Here is a 10,476-nt window from a genome sequence, read left to right on the forward strand (position 1 = left end):
GCCCCACCCAGAGACCAGCCCCGTATATAACTGGCCTGTAGGCTTTGTTCTGTAAGCTAGTTCTTTGGACAGGAGTCGGCTGTTTTCCCTTTTACTAGCAAGCTGTAGTAAAGAAACCCTTTCTCTCCTACCACCTTGCCTCCTGACTATTGGCAGATCTTGCAGCGAGCAGACAACACCCCTTGGGCCGTAAGAATTTTACCGCCCCATGCTTTCCTTGCACAGGAAGCTGCAGAGGAGGCTCTCTCTCCCTCCTGGGCCTAGACTGCGGACTCAGGTCCCTTCTTCCTGCCTTTCCATCCAGAGGTCTGCCTCTTCTGCTCCCACTGGGCGCCAGGAGCCTGGCCATTCTGTAGGGAATCTGTCATTTGTCACTTATCCATCCATTGATTCCCCAAGTATTCCCTGAGCATCCACGCAGCCTGTGGAGTTCCATCCCGAGAGGAAGAACCCCCAGGAAACAGGCTCCAGCTTTGTAGGCGGAAAAGGACAACGGCAGGGAGGGAGGGCAGCTGCCCCAGCTTGGCCTAGCAGGGCGGGCTTCCCGGAGAAGGAAAGTCTGAGCTGAGCGGGGAAAGGAGACCCGCAGGCAGGCGGAGAGAAGAGAAAAAGGAGGCAAACCTAGATGCAAAACAGAGCGACCCCCTTTGGGCTAATGGGGGAATGCCCTCGGGCTTCCAGAGCTGCGGGAAAAGAAAAACAATCGAATTGAGAAGCCTCGCCAAACAGCAACCCAGTGAAACCTACGTAAGCTGGAGGGCAGCCGTGTTGCAGAACCGCGCATGCCCAGACCTAAGGAAAGAGGGTAGTTGATAGGAGGAGGGGCTTGTCTCCCCAGGGTGGGAGCCCATTATGCTCTTGGGGGTTTGGGGGCCGCAGGCAAACTTGGGGGAGGATATGAAAGATGAGGCCGAGGGAAAGTGCTGAGTTTCGGGGGGACATGGAGAGGGAGCAGGGAGTGGGGAAGGTCAGAGCCAGGCTGAAGCGTGCCAAGCCCCAGGCATCAGAGTCGCATCGCTGAGACCCCCTTCTCCCTCCTGGGTCTCTGAAAGGTGAGGACGTGGAGAGAAAAGACCCCATTCTTGTGGGCCCTTCTTGCCTCCTTCCTCTCCTCCAAGAAGGGCAAGGTAAGACTCTCCTGCCTACCGCGGACTGGCCCTTCCTTGGGACAGTCGATGTCCAGTTAGCAGGACCCTACGGAAGACGAGACTGGGCTTTGATGAGGACACCTCGGGTGAGAAAGGTGTGCAGAAGGGCTTGGGGGGTCGGAGGAGACGACTTGGGGAGGAGGGGCCAAGACCGGTTCGTCCAGCTCTCCTCCCAGGAGGTGGGAACCAGTCCCTGCGGAACAGCGCCCCCTCCTGGCCGTGGGGCGAGCGGGAGGCTTCTCAGGTGCACGGAGGAGGGGAGGATTGCTCGGGAGCCCATCTGTTTTCTCCGCAATTATTGCATCCCAGAGGCCTTCTTCCAGCTGCATAACTTCCCAGAGAGGACACTGAACAGGCGGTGAGCAGATCTGTGGAGGCCACGCAGGGGAACTGCAGCCGGACCCGGGCCACGTTCCAGCACTGCCCCGGGCCTTCGGTTTCACCACCTGTAATTGGGAAAAAGCGATCCTTGCCTCCTGGACCGGGGCAGAGTGAATCAAGAGGCCCGATGAGAGGCTTCCGACCCCTGGGCGAAGGCAGGAGGAACCAGCTGGGGCAGAAAGGGGATCTGAATGTCACCGCAGGAACATACACCCTCCCTGGAGGGAGGACCCCGTACTCATGGCACTCCCCAGGACCATTTGGTGGTAGGGAGCCACAGAGGACACAGAGGCCATGGCTTGGCGGGGTCTCCTTGAGTTCGGTGCCTCCTCTGGGAGTCCTCCACCTACGGGGCCTGGCCTTAGAAGAAGAGCTGGAGGCCAAGGAAGCGTCATCCTTCTTTCCCAGGCCAGAAATTCCAGGAAAGCTTAACCTCATCATGCCATGAGGGCTTTGTCTGACCCCAGGACACCCCCACCTGATGAGCCAGCTGCCCTCCTTCCCCTTTCCCAGGGGCCCTGCCAGCACCTGCTCCAGATGGCCTCCAACCCCGCTGTCCTACGCAGCCCCATGACGTCAGAGTTTATCCCTCCTTTTTTTTTTTTTTGTTTCCCCTTTTAAAAAATAAAAGATAGGCTCAGTTCCCTGGGGGGAACAACTGCTCCCCACATGGCTATCAACAGGCAGGTGAGGGAGTAGAGGCTGTGGCCTGAACCCTGAGAAAGTGAGCAGGCTTGTGAGGGAGAGGGGCCTTCCCAGCAGAAGACGGTTCAGCATCCCGACCTCAGCGTGGAGCATGCACCAGATGTTTGCAGAAGGAATGGATCTGCTGCCAGGCTCTGTGCCTTGGGGACCGGGCCTGCCTTGGCTGCGCTCTTGTAAAACATTGGTCATATGGAGCTTTTCCAAGCCGGGAGCTGCTTCTTGCTGCTCTGGGGGTCCCTGCACTGAGCCCACCTTCTTGGTGTGGACCTAGAGGAGACTGTTGTGTGGTTTGGAAGACCATGTTTCAGATTTGTTGGAGGTCACAGTCTTCAAGGAAGGGGGCTTCTCCCTAAGGACAGAGGGGACCCGAGTGTCTTACAAAAGCCCCTTAACTTGGCACCTTCACAGAAGGGATCATGGGACGGGCCTGCCAGGATCCAGGCCCACCACTCAGCTCAAGAAGCCACGTCTCTGGGTTTTCCAAGCCAGAAACTCCCCTGCAGATTTCTGCCCCGTGAGTGTGTGATCACCAACTGCTTTCTGGTGAGGAGTCAATTTCTAAAATGAGAATGACCAGAAAACACTAGCAAGAGAGAGGCATGATCTAGCCAGATGCTAACGAGGGCTGGAGGGAACATACCCCGCAATCTGGGCTCCACAGGGATTGGAAAATACTTTTAAGCCCAAAGCCCGTAAATTGTTTGAAAACCACCATTACTTCTGGGCCCAATGTGCAGCGTCACTCACCATTTTCTCCTGGATTGCCTGGGAAAGTCTCTGCGTCCCAGTGCAGGCTGGGTAAGGAGAACCAGGGTCCTTCTTCCCAAATGATGGCCTGCTTTGCCTCGGATGAAATAATTTAAGAGAGGAGCCCCCAGATTAGAGTTCAGTAAGGTTCAGTACCTCCTATCAAGCAGCCGATTCAGGATCTCAGGCCCCATGGAGGTGATAAGGAAGAGGGGCACTCTCTGTGTGTAGTGGGCACATGTCAGTTGGTTTTTGCTGGCTGGCTTCTCAGGCCCCTGGAGAAGCTGAAACGCCAAATGCTTGCTTGCATGGCCTCCCCTGCAGTTGGCGCGTGGGTGTGTGACCTGGACCCCTCCCCAGTGAGATGCGCCAGCCCTAGGTTTTACATTGGGAGCCGTTGTCTCGGAGAAGCCAGGGCCACGAGGAACGTCTTAGTCACACTTCAAGAGCAGTTCCTAGGGCACAGTGGCAGTGGCGGTAGCATCCACTGTCCTGTGTCAGGGTTGTCATCCACACAGTGTTATCATCAATGTTGGTGGCGGGGACAGTGCTGAGGGCCTCACCATCCCCGTTGGTCCTGCATGGGTTGTTTCCCAATCTTCTCGACTGCCCAATGCCCTTTTAATAAATTCCTTTTCTACTTTGTTTGGCCAGAGGCAGGTCTGTTGCTTACGGTAAGCACCCTGAATGATCCCCAGAGAAACCCACGCCCTCGCTGCCTGCTGCTTGACTCTCCAACATTGCATTCTTGGAACAAGCAGTCTGCCAGAGCCCCAAGGCTCCCACAGACAGCCCCTGGTGTGTGGGTGTGAGGGTGAGGACATCAGCGGGGGTCCCGGCCTTTGTCCCACACCATCAGTGATGGATGGAGGGCAAAGTGGACAACACCAAGAGAAGCACAATTAGGAGAGACCGAGTGGTTCCCCATGGAAAGAGCAAAGCAAATCGTCAGGACAATGTTCGATGATCAGGTCCAGGCTGACTGTGCTGGTCATGTTGTCGTGAAAAATCTCTTTTTAAATTATTTTATGGGACGATTAAAAATACCACACCGGTTCCATAGAGTTAGACAGTTCCTGACCCTCGCTCACAGCCTGGTAGGGGAGAGTTAACTTCGGTAAAATGAATGTGACATATGCTCATACGTATTACTAAATTAAGCAAATATTTCTAACTTCAGCACCTTCTTGCCCCATTAGATCCAAATGTGTTTCTCAAGCAGAACAGGCTTCACGGAGCTAAGAGAAACACAATGTGGTGAGTGATGTGTTATGAGAAAATCCGGAAAGCTGGGTGGTGGCTGCGCTGGGAATGGTGGTGGGAGGCCTGGGAGGCTGCATGCTGGACGCCTGGCTCCAGAGACCAGTGCCCAGATGGAGGAGCCCAGACGGCAGGTTCTGCCCCTTCCCTCTACATCAAGGGAACCCGGACTCAGGGATTAGGCATCATACTCTGGACATCCTGGCCTCAAAGCCCCAGGTGCTAGGCCCCTCCTGGACCTTGGCATGTTGCCTTCTCCTTGTCCCCTTGAGTGTTCATCTGGTCCTGGACCTGAAATGAAGTGGGATGGCCTGTGAATCTTCTGGAGTGATGACTCTGCTGAACACTGAGGCTCGTCCTGGGCCTGTCGGTTCCCACAGTCTTCTCCTCAGGTTCAGCTCAGACAGCAGAGGCCCCAGCCCTGGAGTCCCACAGCCCCCTGAGCATGTCACTGTCACAGCCTTAATACCACTAGGGCTTCCTTCTCTCCTTCTGTCAGCTTCTCGGGGAACTCCTGCATCTATCTCAATAGCCCCAGCTCTTTGCACACTGCCTGCCACACAGTAGGTGCTTAATAAATGCACAGGGACTGAAGGCTGGCATTGCAATAGGCCTCAGGGGGCAGCAGGAACAGAGTCATCCTCTGCTGTCACAGAAGGAGGGTGCTGGTGAAGCCACCAGCTGCCCCATTTTGCAGACAGGGCTGTGGAGGCTGCCCGATCTGCCCTCAGCCACACACCGGGCTCTCAGGCTGCTTGGGCCCGAGGGGCGAGCTGCCTGAGCTCCAGTGAGTCATGGGGATCGGGCTGGAGCAGGCGCCCCTGCTTGCCTCAAGAACATCTGCTGAGAGAAACAGCTGTCTCCACTCTGCGCGGAGCGGGCTCCCGTGGGAATGTGGTGTGTGGCTTGGCAGGGGAATGGACACAGCTCCTCTGCCACCATGGCCATTTGCGGGGTGGGGGTGCTCAGAGTTCTGGGGCCTTTGTCATGTCTGTCAGCAGCCATCTCCCTGGGACCACACTGTCCCCTCTCCCCATTCTCTCCTACTTTAATTTCTGGGAGGTCTGGAAAGGACAGAGCCGGGTGGGTTTGGAACGTTGTGGTCATAAGGTTTGAGTAGATGGAGCGTTCTAGTGTCAGGAAGCCAGCCCTCTCTGGTGGCCAGCAGGAATTAGGTGGCCTGGGGCCAGAGCTGGCTGGGACAGGGTTCTGAAAGTGCAAGGGTGACATACATGGGGGGAAGGGAGGAGTCTCTCTTCAATTGTCCTTAAAAGAAAGAGTCCTGAGACTCACCTTGAATTCTGGGTGGCTGGGAGCCTGGCACAGAGTGAGTCCCTCCCGTGTAAGATGGAATGAATGAACCAGCTCTCATCCACCTGGAGAAACCCTCCCCACACCGGCCAACCTGGGCCCCCAGAGGCTGCCAGGGAAAGAGCCCCATCTCTGCCTTGGGGTGGGATCCCCTCAGCTTCCAACTCCCCTCCCCCAAGCTCTCCTCTGGCTGACATCCACTTGGGAGGCGGCAGCTGGGCCCAGGGCGGCTGCAGAGTCTGGGACCGAGACAGACACAAGACGGTAGCTCAGACATGGGCAGGGCCTGGAGTCCAGGTGGCGTCTGCCTGGTCACGGTGGCTGAGCAGTCCCCAGGCCAAGGCAAGGTGGAGATGGGGGCAGGGCTGGGGTGAGAGAGCCCGTTCACTTCCCAGGACTTGGGCTGAGCTCACACAAGTCTGTTCTGTGGGGAACCACAGAGGGGGTCAGGGCGGCTCTGTGTCTCCTGGGGGCACAGGGCAGGGGCTGGAGGCTGGGAAAGGAGTTGCCCCCGGCAGTTATCTGAGCCCAGAGGACTTGCCCAGCAGCAATGAGCTCATGGGCACAGGGCAGAGCTGGGTGGTGACAGGAAAGGCACGGCAAATGTTCCCCGGAGACCTGGAGGCGTGGGGCTTTCACACGAGCTCATGTGATAAGCCGCTCCCCAGGCCTCTCCTCTTCAGGTCAGGAGCCCTCAGGCAGCTGTGTCCTCTGGGAGGAGCCCCTGCTGCTGGCCCTGCGGGGCCTCAGTCCTCCACACTCCTGCTCTCACTTGGTTGGAAACCTCTGGCTGAGGCCTAAGAATCCAGCCTTGAGATGACCTGGGCCACGTCAAGCTTATCTGGGTAGAATGATGAACATTGTTTGTTTACTCAATCTTTCTTTTTTGTATAGAATATTCACCCAGTGTTGCAGTGCAAGATCAACAGAGTTGTCAAACTAACAGGAAAATGTACAAATACTTCCACCAATATAGCATGACCTGCCTAGTACTCTGGCAGATTTCCAGATCCTTGAGGCAAAATTTGTGCCAGGATTTGGACTGTTTTAAGGGTTGTGTGTTTACAAATTTATACAGGTAAAAACATCTCTGTTGGGGGCCGGCCCCGTGGCTGAGTGGTTACTATCACGCACTCCGCTTCGGTGCCCTGGGGTTTCGCTGGCTCGGATCCTGGGCGCAGACATGGCGCTGCTCATCAGGCCACGCTGAGGTGGCGTTCTACATGCCACAACCGGAAGGACCCACAACTAAAAATATACAACTATGCACCGAGGGGCTTTGGAGAGAAAAAGGAAAAATGAAATATTTAAAAGAAAAATTCCTTTAAAAAGAAAAATCTCCGTGAACATAGTTTTTCTCTTTTCTTTCTCCTTCCTCCCTCTTTCCCTTCCTTTTGTCCTTCCTTCCTTCCCTCCTTTCCTCTCTGTCTTTCTTTCTTCAGTCAGAGGAATTGCTGGTTGAGAGCTCTGAGGATGTGAGCGCTCTGTGGTATCTCTTTATCAGCTCTGGGCCGATGGGCATGACCTGCTATATGTTTAATGTACTTTCTTCCAGCTTCTCTGTTCATGCTACATCTTTATTTGTATTTGTCAGAGACCCTCATAGTTGCCTTAAGTTGTCTTCCTTTAATTTCTAAGGATTTTCTTAAATATTTTTATCAGTTTGTTAATATTTTGATGTTATTTTTCATATTTACAGTGAAGTGTTCTTTCACTCCATCGCTTTTCTTTGTGTTTATATACAGATGTTTACAAATTTTAAAAATGCATTATATTCTTATAGCCTCCCGTGGTTTTTTTAATGACATGCTTGGACAGTTAAACTTGACTCAGGTCTTTCTCCCGAGGGGCCATCTGTTCCCAGAGGTACCGCACTGCATCTGCAGCATCCAGCCTGGGAAATCTACGAAGAGGCGAAAACTGTGGACCGCAAAGTGCTTTCGATTCTTGTGAATTGGGTATTTTTACCTACGTTGTGCAGATAGGAAACTGAGCTCAGAGATGTTAAATATTTGAGTAAGCATCTCAGGTGGGACCCAAACTCAGAGGTCTGTCTGCTCCGAAACCCACAATTTGTCCTGACAGCAGTGTCTCAGCAGACTGGGTGAACATACATTGCTATATTCTTCTGTTGTGGGTTTTTTTTTTTAATGGTGTGTGTGTGTATTTAACTTTAACCTCTCTGGAATGTTCTGTGGTAAATGGTCTGAGTAAGGATTTGCTATTCACCTGTTATTATTACCCATTTCCCATATAAACGTAGTGATACTATTTCTTTCATCATTTTAAAATTTTTGCTCAACTTGTTATATATTAAACTCAAATAAATATGTTCACATCTGCTCTACCATAAAGTTTTGACAACTGCCACATATGTTTTACAGACTGGTAGTATTTCCCTGGTTTTGCCTCAAAATAAAAAAATTTCCTGAACAGTTGTTTTTCCATATAAATGTTATTACTACTTTATAAACTTTTATAAAATGAATTTTAATTAGTTGTATCTTATTTTCATTTAAACATAGGGATTGTTCATTTTATTGTGGTCAGAGACTAGAACTTATACTATTTCTGCGATTTGAACTTTCTGAGATTTTCTTTGTACCTGACTATATGTTATTTTTTATAAATATTTTGTGGGCACTTAGAAATAGGGCTATTCTCGGTGGCGCAGCGGTTAAGTGCGCACGTTCCGCTTCGGCGGCCCGGGATCCGCCAGTTTGGATGACAGAAACCCAACTCTACCTATAGGGGCCTTTATTGTTTCTATAACTGGGAAGTCCAGAGAAGAGGGCTATTACCGAATGACAACCAGGGACGGTAATTCGAATGATGTCAAGCCTCCCTTTTTCTCCCCATAACTCTTCTCTGCCTCTGTAGTGACTGTATTCTCTCCTACTGCAGGGGTCTTTCTCCACGTGCCAGAGGAGGGAGATGCCCTCAGATATCTTCCTCTGATGTCTAGGCAGAATCTTACAGAAGGACTAACTGGTCCTGTTTGACTTGAGTCCACAATCACAGTGGCCAGGAAAATGGATTTCCTTAGACTGGCCAATTTTAGCTCAAGTACCCATCTCTGGTGCCAACAGGTGGGGTATGGAGATTGACAGCCCCAACAGAACCCTGGGGAATAAGGAAAGGATGAGTCTCCGAAGGAAATTTCATTACTGTTACCAAAAGGAGGAGGGAACCGAGTGCTGTGAATTGAAGAACAACAGTTGTTGGAGCCGGCCCGGTGGCGCAGCGGTTAAGTGCGCACGTTCCGCTTTGGCAGCTCAGAGTTCACTGGTTCGGATCCCGGGTGCGGATATGGCACTGCTTGGCAAGCCATGCTGTGGCAGGCATCCCACTTATGAAGTAGAGGAAGATGGACATGGATGTTAGCTCAGGGCCAGTTTTCCTCAGCAAAAAGAGGGAGATTGGCAGCAGTTACATCAGGGCTAATCTTCCTCAAAACAACAACAACAACAACAACAAAAAGTAATTGTCTATGGCAAGCTGCATCCTCTTGGTAATGACTGATGCAGTGATGGGCATATGACCCAAGCCAGGCCCATTAAAGAACTCCAGGGATTTTTTTCTACCCAGAGCCAGCAAGAAACAAATCTCTTTCCTGTAGTGCATAAGGTGGTCAGCCTAGAGCTGGGCATTCAGTCTCTGAGTTCCATCATTCTGAAGCCAGCTGAATCTGGAGCAGTACCTAAGGACAGTTGACTGTCCCACAGAAAGCAATTTGCTCCCCTGCAGCCCAGGGGCTGGTGGGGGATCAGCTTCCCAGAGTCCCAGTACCCCAAACAGGCACCAAGCATTATAATGTTAAAAAAATTGTGAAAGTTTTAATTTTATTTTATTCTAACAAAAAAAAAATGAAAATAGTTTTTTTCTGACTACTATGTAACCTGTGCTGCATCCCCAGGTTAATATGTAAGATTTTTTCATGTTAAGATAAGGTTGACCAGAAAATTCTTGAAATCCTTTTTCTTGTCTATTTCCCAAAGCATTCCAAAAAAATGGATCGTTATGACACAGAAAATACAATGATAGCAATGGATGTGAAGAAGACAACCTGTAGGCTTACCAGCCGGAAACAGGCACTGTTCACATTCTGGTTTATATCCTTCCATATATTTATCTATGTATATAAACACATAAAGATGCACTTTCTAACTAACGGATGCTCTTAAACTATGACACTGTTTTGTAGCCTCTTTTTCCACTTAACCACAACTCTTGAGCCCTTCCGGTGTGTCCGGTGCTGTGCTGAGCACTTCACACTTGACTCGTGTCATCTTGCCTTCTTCTTCCTTCCACCACCGTAGGTAGGTTTATGTTGTCGTTTTCCATGGCGTTCTAATGAACGAAGCTCTCCTAATTTATTTAATCACTTCCTCATTGATGGGTTTTTACTGCTATAAATGTAACAAAACAACCACAGATGAACTTACATCTTGCAATCTGTTATGATTATCTTAATGGCTCCAGAGAATCAGACCCCATCCTGGTGGGTGGGGAGGGGCTGCGCCGGCAGTGACTGGATGTTTCCACCATTGAATAACGTCCCGGGACAGGAAGTGAAGAATGGGGAGGGGCCTTAGATGAAGATGGTGGAAGAACTCTCTGCCGCTGATGGCTGGGTCCGCTGGGGCTGGCTTTGCCATAAGGAGAGGCCTGGGGCAGTTCTAGAAGGGGCCATGAGCTGCCCCTGGCCAAATAGAAGCGGCTGCTTCCCAGTGAGCGAGTGACCCTGGGCTGGGTCTGGGCCTGCACGTTGCTGTCTCCACTGTGCTTGCCATCCAGTCTCCAGCGCCTTCGGAGAGCTTGGCCCTTGCTCTGCTGGGGGAATTAAGAGAAAGAGCTGGTCCCCTGTTCCGGGTGAAGTGGCCAAGGGAGACCATGTCCCTTTCCTCAAGGCCACATCAGGGCT

The 10,476-nt window shown here is 51.8% G+C and overlaps 1 long non-coding RNA gene across 1 annotated transcript; it reads left to right on the plus strand.

The window, feature by feature from the left end:
- The first annotated feature begins 796 nt into the window (after positions 1-796).
- Positions 797-7,987, plus strand: LOC139083260 (uncharacterized). The gene is made up of 2 exons (XR_011539826.1): positions 797-2,777; positions 4,181-7,987. It is a non-coding gene; the product is annotated as an uncharacterized lncRNA (long non-coding RNA).
- Positions 7,988-10,476: the final 2,489 nt, after the last annotated feature.

Source organism: Equus przewalskii, chromosome 5 (assembly GCF_037783145.1).
Source record: "Equus przewalskii isolate Varuska chromosome 5, EquPr2, whole genome shotgun sequence".
Classification (NCBI taxonomy): domain Eukaryota; kingdom Metazoa; phylum Chordata; class Mammalia; order Perissodactyla; family Equidae; genus Equus; species Equus przewalskii.